This window comes from Chanodichthys erythropterus, chromosome 15, assembly GCF_024489055.1.
Source record: "Chanodichthys erythropterus isolate Z2021 chromosome 15, ASM2448905v1, whole genome shotgun sequence".
Lineage (NCBI taxonomy): Eukaryota > Metazoa > Chordata > Actinopteri > Cypriniformes > Xenocyprididae > Chanodichthys > Chanodichthys erythropterus.
This window is the reverse complement of record NC_090235.1, coordinates 5373330-5387043: the sequence shown is the minus strand read 5'-3', so window position 1 is coordinate 5387043 and position 13714 is coordinate 5373330.

Here is a 13714-nt window from a genome sequence, read left to right as displayed (position 1 = left end):
TTGAGTTTCGTATTAATTTATGTAGCATCCACTCAGTGGGTTTTATTCTCACTGTCTCATGATTTTACAAGACTGTGTGCTGTACCTGGATTTAAACCTGGAAATGCAGCACAGAACACACATGTACCACTTTTCCACCGAATTGGTGCTGGTGCCTGTGATGGGACACGAACAGAGCGGTTCCAGATTGGGCACCGGCACCCTGGCGGCGGAAAACGGCGGCATCCGATACTGTTTACCAAACCCACTGACACACTTCCATTCAGAAATGCTGTGTTGTTTTTGTACATTCATTGTTTAAAGAGTTAGTAAGTTATTAGTTTTGCTGCAGAACAAATTACTGTATATAATGAGCAAAGATGTTTACTGTGTGATGGAGAGGGAGGAAAAGAGACGCGTGAGACTCGTTGGATTCATGTGTTGATGGGTAGATGAAAAGGTGGCAAAAAGGGAAATGATGTTATTGGCCAAATACACACACTTCCTCCCAAGCGTGTGTGTGTGTTAACAGAGGATCTGTGATGGTATGTCCTGCGACGGTGGGTCAGATCAGCACCCTCAAGCACTGCCAAGCACAATCAATGAGAAGCACACTCTCACACAATCACTAATGTACACCTGGAAACAAACTTCATAAGTAAGAACAGACGTTTTAATTAATTGAAGCTGTTCATTGGGCAGAAAGAAAAAATGAAATTCAAGAAAATATGTCCGTAATTGAACAATACTAAATATTGCAAAAGATTAGTGGCCAAAAAATGTAATTAATTTATTCTGGTACTGATATCAAAAAAGCAGGGTTACCTAAGTGTAATATAACACAGATAATAAAAATATTAATGACAGGAGACATTCAAAATCATTAAACTGCATATATAATATATATATGCAATTTAATGATAGCAATTGAGATATTTTAGATTAAATAAACATTTATTTACATAATATTTAATAAAAATCCACCCCCCAAAAAATAGTGACTGATGAATCGCAAAATGGCCAAATATCGCCTGATTAACTGGTCTGTCTGATATATTGGTCTATCACTACAATATAAGCTTAGCTATTTTGTTGTAAATCTACATATACTATATACTATCAGGAACATTTAGTGTGGGGAAACATTTATAACACTAATCAGCTAAAGCACTATGAACGAAACACCACATACACTGACTCTGACATGATGTAGCCGTTCAAGCTCAATTCCGGACAGTTGTTCGTACGACTGACGCAGCTGTACACGATTAACAGTTAGGTCACTTTGATTCCTTTTTTTATTATTTTGTTTTCCTTTTTTCATTCTCATATTCTTATTTTGTACATGTATTGTGTAAAATGTATATTATGTATATAAAGAGGATTATATAAAAAAAGAACTTTGATTAAAAAAAAAAAAAAACAGTTAATGTGAAGATTCTTATGTGAAAATAAATGATATTTTTGGAAAATGCGATTGTCGCCGACTTTGTGTTTTTTAACATAAGATTTTTAATATAAGCAGTTGTCCTGCTTATATGTATTGCAGTGCTTATAGGACCATACAGTATTGATATTCCTTAAAGTCCATCTGAAACCAAAATTTAAAGGGATAGTTCACCCAAAAATGAAAATTTGATGTTTATCTGCTTACCCCCAGGGCATCCAAGATATAGGTGACGTTGTTTCTTCAGTTGAACACAAATTATGATTTTTAACTCCAACCATTGCCGTCTGTCAGCCGTATAATGTGGGTCAATGGGAACTACTACTATAAGAGTAAATAAAACTTGCTTAGACAAATCCAAATTAAACCCTGCGGCTCATGACGACACATTGATGTCCTAAGACACGAAACGATCGGTTTGTGTGAGAAACCGAACAGTATTTATATAATTTTTACCTCTAATTTCCACCACTATGTCCAACAGCATTCAGCATTCGCTTAGTGAGGTCTGATCGCACTCTGACAACAGAAGTAATGTCTAGCACTCATTGAAGTATACGCGCGAGACATCATTGCCGTTGTCAGAGCGTGATCAGACCTCGCTAAGCGATCACAAACAGATCGTTTTGTGTCTTAGGACATCAATGTGTCGTCACGAGCCGCAGGGTTTAATTTGGATTTGTCTAAGCAAGTTTTATTTACTCTTATAAAAGAAGTTCCCATAGACCCACAATATACGGCTGACAGACGGCAGTGGTTGGAGTTAAACATCATCATTTGTGTTCTACTGAAGAAACAAAGCCACCTACATCTTGGATGCCCTGGGGGTAAGCAGATAAACATCACATTTTCATTTTTGGGTTAACTATCCCTTTAAGTTTTTTAGCTTCTAGTATGAATATGTTAGCCTTAAGGTTATGAATGAGCTGGTGTGTTCCAAAACAATGACATTTGCATTTAGGAGATATAAGCATTCAAAACCTACAATCTCTCACTTCCACTAAAATGGATCACGGATTTTCATGAGATCACCTCAGACTTCAGCTTCTCGCCAAATCTTCTGTCCAATCAAATGCTCTCTAGAATGTGAAGTGTCCCGCGACTACATTATAAATAGATGTGGAAGCTGTGGCTGAAATCAGTCACTTGTTCACAGTTTTACTATTTTCTACATAGTAAATGGCGATTCAAACTGTTTTAATATTGAGGTGAATGAAGTTCATTATCATGTTAGTGTCATATGAACACCGCAGCACGAGCACAGTCTGCACCGGTCCAGAGACAAGAGCACAGAGCAGACATGCGCGAGTCGGCACAGACCACAAAACGTATCGGATTCAGACCCATTTGAATTCTGCACAGAATACTATATTTTAAGGGGTTAGTTCACCCAAAAATGAAAATTCTGTCATTTATTACTCACCCTCATGCCGTTTCACACTTGTAAGTCCTTCGTTAATCTTCGGAACGCAAATTAAGATATTTTAGTTGAAATCCGATGGCTCTGTGAGGCCTGATTACTGTGAGCAATGACATTTCCTCTCTCAAGATCCATAAAGGTACTAAAAACATATTTAAATCAGTTCATGTGAGTACAGTGGATCAATATTAATATTATAAAGAAACGAGAATAATGATGGCCGATAGTGATGGCTGATTTCAAAACATTGCTTCATGACGCATCGGAGCACAAATTAATCAGTGTGTCGAATCTGCTGTTCGGAGCGCCAAAGTCATGTGATTTCAGCCGTTGGCAGTTTGACACACGATCTGAATCATGATTCGATACACTGATTCATTTGTGCTCTGAATCTTCCTGAAGCAGTGTTTTGAAATCGGCCATCACTAAATAAGTCGTTATTTTGTTTTTTTGGCGCTCCAAAAATATTTTTGTCGCTTTATAATATTAATATTGAACCACTGTACTCACATGAACCGATTTAAATATGTTTTTAGAACCTTTATGGATCTTGAGAGAGGAAATGTCCATTGCTTCCTAAGGAGGCCTCACGGAGCCATCAAATTTCAACTGAAATATCTTAATTTGTGTTCCCAAGATTAACAAAGGTATTACGGGTGTGGAGCGGCATGAGGGTGAGTAATAAATTACAGAATTTTCATTTTTGGGTGAACTAACCCTTTAAAGTGATATGAAGGAGATTAGGAGGAGAAACTGAAGCAAACAGATTTTGCCAAGCTCAAAGGCTCTGGCCAAGCTGTGATATAAATGAAACGATACTTATGGAGTCAAATTAATGCCTTAAAGTTTTGCACAAAAATAAAGTTTTGCAAAACACAAAAAAGAATTGAGCAATAAAAAAATGTTTTGCAAACAAAAATAAAGAATTGCAAAGGAAAAATAAAGTATTGAGCAGAAAAAAATAAGTTTTGCAAACAAAAATAATAAATTGCAAAATAAAATAAAGTAGTGCAAAAATAAAAATATAATCAATTACAAAAATCAATGACAGCTGTAATCCTATTTTATCTTTGCCACATATTTTTCATGCTCAAACCTACTAAATCATTTGCAACGCTCATTTTATTCTGCGTTTCAGTCAAGCGTGCGCTCACGACACCCGTTTTCTTTTGCGCTGCACTGTTCTGTGTGGTTCTCTTTATGGCGCTGATTTGACGTGGGGGTGGAGTCAAGAAACGGAGCACGCCCCCGCGAAATGCATTGGAGGGGAACGTAATCGGCGACAGGTGAAATAATTCTTTGACATGGGTAAAAATAATGAATGGTTTGTTTTTGTTGGTTTGTTTAGCATATGTTGTCGCCGATTACGACCCCCTCCAATGCATTTCTTATAGTAATATGACCCGTTGCGCTCTGTCTCACTGCCTGTATCCAATTTTGTGTCCTTAAATATTCGTTTTTTGGGGTCGACAGCTTATAAAAACTTATTTCTGGGTTTTTTAGTTTGTTAGCTGTACACCTTGTCACACAGCACCTTTTAGGTATTGTTCTGTTTTTTGTAATGAGTCAGAAAAGACAAGAAGGCAGCCTCACGTCATTGGAGACGGTTGGATTGTTTTTCCCTCGGTGGGCGTGGTTTTCAGATTATAATAAATGCGTTCTGTCTCTATCTGCGTCTCCTGCCGATGACGTGTTTCGCAGGGGCGTGCCCCCGTTTCTTGACTCCACCCCCACGTCAAACCAGTGCCATAAAGAGCGCAAAAGAAAACCGGTATCGTGAGCGCACGCTTGACTGAAACGCAGAATAAAATGAGCGTTGCAAATGATTTAGTAGGTTTGAGCATGAAAAATATGTGGCAAGGATAAAATAGGATTACAGCTGTCATTGATTTTTGCAATTGATTATATTTTTATTTTTGCACTACTTTATTTTATTTTGCAATTTATTATTTTTGTTTGCAAAACTTATTTTTTTCCGCTCAATACTTTATTTTTCCTTTGCAATTCTTTATTTTTGTTTGCAAAACATTTTTTTATTGCTCAATTCTTTTTTGTGTTTTGCAAAACTTTATTTTTGTGCAAAACTTTAAGGCATTAATTTGACTCCATAGATACTGGCTATTTTAAAAAAGGGGAGGAGCTGTTCGATATGTCAGTTTAAATTACGTCAACACATTGAATACTGCTGCGCACTCCAAGACACTTCAGTGTGCCTGTGAAGCAAAGACTATAGAATAACACAAGACGTGTCACTCGTATTGTTTTGAATGGGAGAATGTGCAACACGCAATATGGTGGAATAAGTCCCGCCTTCTAAATAAGAGCCAATCGCCGACTGGTAAAGTCATCGCGTCACTGCAGCGGCCGTTACAAGCGGTTTCTATAGAAACAGTCAAACGCACGCCTCCGAAATTAGGCAGTAGGCACAAGAGACGCGCATGCGCATTAAAATACTGTTTTTTGTCATGATTCGAGCATTTAGAAAAAAAATTATGAGACAGTTGTTGTCAGATTTCATTGGTGATTTCAAATATGGAATTTAATAGAAATCTTGATGTTTCCCCATTCAAAGAGATAGGAGCTGCACATGGATGCCCGAGAGACGTTTCAAAGATGGCAGCCGAGTGAAATGATTTAGTTTGAAGTCACCATGAAATTAAAATGGACAATTCTTGTTTTTCTATGGAATAATACAGTATTTATTATAAATGATTTAATCGTGCGCATCATTTTTTAATTCATGAATCCTTGTAATCTTTAATTAAATATTTTCCTCTCCCTCTTGCAGCGACTTCTCTGATGATGTGTTTACTAGTGAGAAGGCGGGGCAACCTGTCACTCACATGAGATTGACCAATAGCAAACCACAACCATTCAATGATCCAATCAATTTCTCATAGACAAAATCAAATCCCGCCCTACATTTTTTCTTGTACAAGAATAGTTTAACTGGTATATACGTCACAACAGGTAAGAAAAGACTATCGCAGCTTCCATTTCATGCCAACTTTAAGCATTTGGGGGTGTTTTTCTAACTTTTCTTATTATATTGTATATTTTGACCACTCAGCATCCAGGAACAGAACTATCTGAGCTAATTTAGAGCAATGATAATTCCCAAGCCGAGCAAAAGCACATATTGTCCTGTGAGCATGTCAATAGGATGGAGTATTTTGTCTCTCAGGGTTTATGATTCACCGGTGACAGGAAAAAATCACAATGGTCGGAGGTCAGAGGCATCAGTTTGGCCGTGCGTGTGTGTTTTAGGAGGATAACACACATGTGTGACTCTTCTCTTTGTATTCTGGCTAAACTTGGAGCTTTGCCAGACTGCTCAGTAAACACACACACACCTCTTCTGTTATTATTATCCATTTTAGAAGTTCTCATTCCCTTTATTCCTGGCTTTTTTTTAAACGCTTTGTTGACTGTATGCATCAAGCTCAAACAATTGAGCGATGAAAAATAATAAAAATATATATTTCTTGAATTTATGGGAAAATTTGTTTATTAATAACTACAAACCAACATTTGGTCCTTAACTAGCTAGCTCTTTTCCTCATTTATAAATTGTATATGTTTTGTCTATGTATTTTAATGCATATTGTTATTGCTAGAAAATAACAAATTCACAGAAATCACACTTGAGTTGCAATATTTGCAAACCTCACAGCAAATTAATAGAAAAAAAAAAAAATTCTCCTCAGGTAATCTCATTCCTTTCACTAACCGTTTGTTGAAACTTTTTTCATGCTATATTTTATACCCTACTCATACAGTATCATGACCTTTTCTTTCATTTTATTTACCTATCATTTACTCCATCCCTTTCTGTATGGCAGCATCTCATTTTCTCACTCTCTCTTCGTTTCTTTCAGCCTCAGTTCTTCGTTTACCTTCCCTAAAGCTCTCTCTTTTTTCTCTCTCCGTCTCTCTGTGTCTGTCTCTGTCTCCTACACACTATTGTTCCTCCCTTCCTCCTGCTCATCTCCAGAGGCCTTTCTTTTCTTTTCTTTTTTCGTCTCTTTTTATGGCTGTGACCGTAAGAGCAGCTGTCACACTGCAGACTGGTTTCGCAGCTCACACCCTGACCGTGTGTTTTCAGAGCTTTGACCCCATGACTGTAAATCAGCCCCTCTCTTAACTGTTTGACCTCCTCTGAAGAGTTTAGAGAGTTTAAAGGGAATAAGTGGCACTTCACTAGAGGACTTTTGCTTTAAATAGTCATTATTGCTAAAGAGAAACCACAAAGAGTCAGTCGAAAGACCGACAAAAGAACAACAGGGGCCCGTATGAAAAATCATGTCTGGAGACAAAAGAGCTCAGTATGATGTGGAAAAAGGACAATCTGTTTAGGTAGAGATACCAAAAAAAAGTTTGGGGGGACAAATTAAAACTGTAGGAATAGTTCAGAAAATTTACAGAAAAAAATATAAAATATAAATGTAAAATATTGTTAAATATGATTGATGTTTATTTTAATTATACTAATATAATTTAAAGCTGCAGTCTGTAACTTTTTTAGTTAAAAATGATCCAAAATTAATTTTTGAGTAAGTACATAACCAGCCAGTATTCAAAACTATCTCTTTACCTTAGCCCGATTCACAATGGTCAGCTTGTAATAATATTTTCTAATTCGGGTGGTACTGCCCACTGAGCAAATTATGTCCAGAAGACGTCTTTTTGAGGTCTTGTCTCAGGTTGAAAAGACGTCCACTGAGGGGCCAGAATGAAAGTTTTTATGACGTCTTTTTTAGACGTCTTCTGGACATCCGATATAGACGAACACGCAGAATCACCAAAGGAGAAAAATCACAATTTTTAAGCCACCATCGTGGAGATGAGTGTTTGTTTTAGTTGGGTTCTTGACCCTTGCCTTATTAATATTAGAGTTTGTTTGGGCTGTTGACTGAGGCATAACAGCCAGACAAGCAAAGAGAAATGATCAGGTGTTGGTTATGGTCTCACATAATCATTGTTTGACCTGAATCACTCATTTAGAGCCCAATCTCTGAGTTAGATTTACATTATTGATTACAGCAGAACTGTGATTCTACAGCACAAGATCAGCTTTTACAATATGATTCAAATGATTTCAGAAAAGGTGTGTTGACCAAAAAAAAAAAAGTATTCAATTTAGGCACACACAGACATCAAGAATCAGCCTGTGAATCTCAACAGTGGTGACCATCAAAAAGCATGTTGCAGTGCATTCTGGGAGCCACCAATCAAAATTCATCCATGGCTCCCATCATGCATTGCTGCATGAATAAATTATGAGCTTAATTGTCTTAGTAATTTCCTTTATTCTCATATTTTATTTTGTTCTGTTTATGTGACTTTTTAGTAGCTTGTTTTCTAATGTTCAGAGTTGATCTGTTGATCAGAATATGTTGCTTGTCACAGTCATTGAGATTCACAGGCTGATTCTTGATGTCTGTGTGTGCCTAAGAAAAAAAAAAAAATTTATCTCGTGAAACCCTTTATATTATATTGATAAAGCTGAACTTTTGCTGTAGAATCACAGTGATGCTGTAATCAATAATGTAAATCTAACTCAGAGATTGGGCTCTAAATGAGTGATTCAGGTCAAACAATGATTATGTGAGACCATAACCAACACCTGATCATTTCTCTTTACTTGTCTGGCTGTTATGCCTCAGTTAACAGCCCAAACAAACTCTAATATTAATAAGGCAAGGGTCGAGAGCCCAACTAAAGCAAACACTCATCTCCACGATGGTGGCTTAAAAATTGATTTTGATTTTTCTCCTTTGGTGATTCTGCGTGTTCGTCTATATCGGATGTCCAGAAGACGTCAAAAAAAGACGTCATAAAAACTTTCATTCTGGCCCCTCAGTGGACGTCTTTTCAACCTGAGACAAGACCGCAAAAAGACGTCTTCTGCACGTAATTTGCTCAGTGGGTGGTAGGTTTACGTGGGAAATTTGAGCATGCCGCCATTCAGCTTTGTGTCATTACATCACATCTGTTTACATAAAGAAGGAGTCCCAGCTAGTCGGCTATATCATTCGAGGATACAGCAGGTGACGGATCATTTATAGCCTTTTCTCACAACATCTGCAATAATTAAATGGCAGATTGTATGGTATGACAAATTAAAGGTGCCATAGAATTGTAAAATTGAATTTATCTTGGCATAGTTGAATAACAAAAATTCAGTACATGGAAATGACATACAGTGACTTTCAAATGCCATTGTTTCATCATTTGTTTAAAAGACCTTTGAAGAACAGGTGAATCTCAACATAACACTGACTGTGACGCAACAGTCGGGATCATTAATATGTACGCCCCCAATATTTGCATATGCCAGCTCATGTTCAAGGCATTACACAAGGGCAGTCAGTATTAGCGTCTGGATCTGTGCACAGCTGAACGATCAGACTAGGTAAGCAAGCAAGAACAATAGCGAAAAATGGCAGATGGAGCAATAATAACTGACATGATCCATGATATCATGATATTTTTAGTGATATTTGTAAATCGTCTTTCTAAATGTTTCGTTAGCATGTTGCTAATGTACTGTTAAACGTGGTTAAAGGTGCATGCATGCAGTTTGTGAAGATCCATTTTGAGTGTTATATTAGCTGTGTGAACTTTGTTTATGCAATGTATTAGAGTCGCGAGCTCGGGGGCGGGGAGCACAAGGATTTAAAGGGGAAGCGGCCTGAATCGGCGCATATGTAATGATGCCCCAAAATAGGCAGTTACAAAAATTAATTAAAAAAAATCTATGGGGTTTTTTGAGCTGAAACTTCAAAGACACATTCAGGGGACACCGTAGACTTATATTACATCTTGTGAAAAAGCATTCTAGGGCACCTTTAACGTTAGAGATTAGACTGTACAGAAATTGAAATCTACTTGTAACACACTAAATACATGTAGTCACGCAATGCTAATTTTGTTAACATTAACAATTTGAGAACAAAGTATAATAATTTGCACAGTTTGATGTGATATGAGCTAAGCGATCATTAGATTTAATCACCATTGACAGTGCAATTTATTGTAAAGCTTTTTTTCCCCTCAGTTGGTCAGAACAAAAGTGGCAGATTTTCTGGTGAAAATTCTTATTTTGGTCATACTTCCAAGTTATTCCGAAGTACAGTATCCACCATTGCGGTGACTGACAGCCACACATTCTCCTCAAAACATTAGATTCATCAGCACTGAGGAGCCGTGCCGATGCACAACCCACGTAAAGATGATAATTCCACAAAGAACTGCAGTTGCATGTTTCAACCAGAGATGGCGACAAAGAGGCAAAATTTATGGACTGCAGCTTTTAATAATTTATAATCTTTTTGTTGTTTGTCTTTAATGTCATCCATTGTAAGCCTATTACTGTAAATGCAATTTTCACTTTGAACAGATGAGTCAACACTGTTTGTTGTGCTAGTGGGCGGCATATAATTCCACACATTTTTGCATTTTAAAAATGTACTGCACTTAAATTACATGAACTTCAACTGCAGTGTCAAAGAGTCTAAAAAAACAAGAGAGGCAAGATCTCTCCCTCCTTTCTGAATATTATTCATCTCACTTCTGGGAAAAATGTTGGCCCTCTCTTATCAGCTTTGAATGTCTTCTGAAGATTGAGAATGTTACTTTTTTCTGTTTGCAAGGTAATGCATTAAATTGGTCCTGCACATCTGTTTCTGTTCTTTATGATAAATATGTTAAGCTTTTGTCCTTGAGCTACAAATACACTTTGAGAGAAGGTTTACACACTCACACACAACTTTGATCAAGAAATATGCTTAGTACAGTTTATCCTCATGCAAGTTGGGGCAAATACTGTGGCTTTGTATCCCATTTCTGTTATCTCATCATCTGATAAAACAAAAACCATCCATTAGATGATGATAACACTTTGTCTAGACTTTTTTTAAAGAGGCCCTGTTAGGCTTTTTTACATTTTCAGTTTTCTTTAGAGGGTAGTGTTGCTGTTCGAGCATCAAAAAGGTCTGCAAAGTTACAAAGCACAAAGAGAGTTATGCTGTGTTCCATTTCAAGTGGTACTCACTGCAGAGCCAGATGACATCCAGCTCCCCATCTCTGGATGTAATGGGTGGAGTTTGACCTAATCCAACTCCAACTCTGTGGACTTAATGAGTAGAGTTATGTTTAGCAAAAGAGAGGGTCATGGCTAGGGTATGAGTGTTGGTGGGCTATCTAGCTCCTCCCATTACATCCAACAAAACGGTGCTAGACGTCAAGCTCCACCCAATGGCTCTGCATTGAGCAGCCTCTCTTCCATTTACTTCAGAAGAGGGATGTAGGAACTGGGAATCACACCTGAGTTGACTGCGTTCCAGGACACAGGTCGGAAAACTAAAATGGACGCATCCAGGCAAACCTTTGTTGTGCTTGCTCTTTCATAATACAAAGCGGTATTTTTTTTTATAGGTAATGCTGATTAGAAGTGCTAATAAACAATATTGTACTACAGTTTCATTACAGTTGAAAAAAAATTACAGAGGCTGTTCATGTAGGTGTTATGTCTAATATCACATTTGCTAATTCCCATATTCAGTCATCGCTGGAGGAAGCAGGTTGGAGAACAGCAGCTACTTGTCTGGACGCAGCATGGGCATCATGGGGAGAGAAATATGACACAAGTCTTCCTCAGACAGCATATGTCTCATACTGTTATCCAACATGAACAGGGTATTAGAGAGACTTTTTACAGAAATGAATGATGGCATTAATATGCAGGCTGAAAGAATGAGCTCTTTATGTGTTTGTTATAAATGTAGCAAGGATGTATTTTAAGCTCAAAATAGCATGTGTGATGATTATGTTGATGTCAGATATGTACAAGATATACACTATACCATTCAAAAGTTTGAGGATGGAAGGATTTTTTTTATGTTTTTGAAAGAAGTCTTTCATACTCTCCGAGGCTGCATATATTTGATCTAAAATACAGTAAAAACATTAATATTGCGAAATAAATGTTTTCAATTTGAATATATTTTAAAATGTAATTTATTCCTCTGATGCAAAGCTGAATTTTCAGCATTATTACTCCAGTCTTCAGTGTCACATGATCCTTCAGAAATCATTCATGCTGATTTGATGCTTAAAGGGATAGTTCACCCAAAAATGAAAATTTGATGTTTATCTGCTAACCCCCAGCGCATCCAAGATGTAGGTGACTTTGTTTCTTCAGTAGAACACAAATTATGATTTTTAACTCCAACCGTTGCCATCTGTCAGTCAAATAATGCTAGTGGATGGGAACTTCTACTATAAGAGTAAATAAAACTTGCATAGACAAATTAAACCCTGCGGCTCGTGATGACGCATTGATGTCCTAAGACACGAAACGATCGGTTTGTGTGAGAAACCAAACAGTATTTATATAATTTTTTAACTCTAATACACCACTATGTCCAACCGCGTGCATCACTCGCTTAGTAATGTCTGATCGCGCTCTGACAGCGGCAGTGATGTCTCGCTCTAATTGAAGTCTATGCGCGAGACCAAACGAATCGAGTGATGAATGCAATTGGACATAGTGGTGTATTAGAGGTAAAAAATGATATAAATACTGTTCGGTTTATCGCACAAACCGATCGTTTCGTGTCTTAGGACATCAATGCGTCATCACGAGCCGCAGGGTTTAATGTGGACTTGTTTATGCAAGTTTTATTTACTCTTATAGTAGAAGTTCCCATTCACTAACATTATTTGACTGACAGACGGCAACGTTTGGAGTTAAGAATCATAATTTGTGTTCTACTGAAGAAACAAAGTCACCTACATCCTGGATGCGCTGGGGGTAAGCAGATAAACATCAAATTTTCATTTTTGGGTGAACTATCCCTTTAAGATACATTTCTTATTGTTTTCAATGTTGAAAACAGTTGTTCTGCTTAATATTTTTGTGGAAACCATGATACATTTTTTCATGATTCTTTGATAAATAGAAGGTTTAAAGAACACTTTTTTGGAAATAGAATGTATGTGTATAGTTATTTCTTCTCAAGTTAATTATAAAAATACAACAAAGAGCTCAAAATAACATTACTTGGAATTATTTTTATTTATTCTATTTTTTAAGTGATTCCCCACCTTTTCTGAACATTTTCTTTTGCAGGAATTTGCATTTAAATAAACATTTGAAAGCAAATTAAAACAATTATTTAGGTTTTAACTTGTACAACAAGAATTTGGTTATTGAAGTTTCTCAGAGTTAAAACCAAAGGTATGTGCTGGCCTACAACTAAATGTCACCTAACCTCGATTTCTCAATCTTTAGATGAAGCTTAGATAGCTGGAGAAATTGGGAAATCAGATTTTTGATTTGGCATTTAAAGCAGACAGCTCAGTGAACCCTGAGTGAACATGATACAGATCCAGTGAGATATGGTATCCAAAACAAAGAAAATAAAGTTATGGTGATGGCATTACAAGTAATATGTCTTTGTAAGCAATGAGTAAAACCTGTATTTCTAAGGTTTTTGCTTGAATTCACTGGGGATTTAGAGCAAGCAAATTTATTGACATATTGAAAGAAAAAAAAGAAAAAACACTGTATTCTTTTTTCACTGTTGAATGGGTTATCCTATTTCAAAGACACAGAGCCAAACCCAGAGAAATACTACACCAGTCCAACAATATCAGAAATATGAATACATAAACCCCATAATTATTATCAAGCCATTTAAACAACAAAGACTGTCAAGCAGCTTCTCAGAATGGGGTCGGGGGTCGCTGCATCTCGATTTTAGCTTGGCTTGATGGATTGGGCATAAATTCTTGTTCAGACAATGAAAATGTGATTGAATTTCAAGCTATGCTTGCCATAAATTTCAGAAGAAATCAACCAC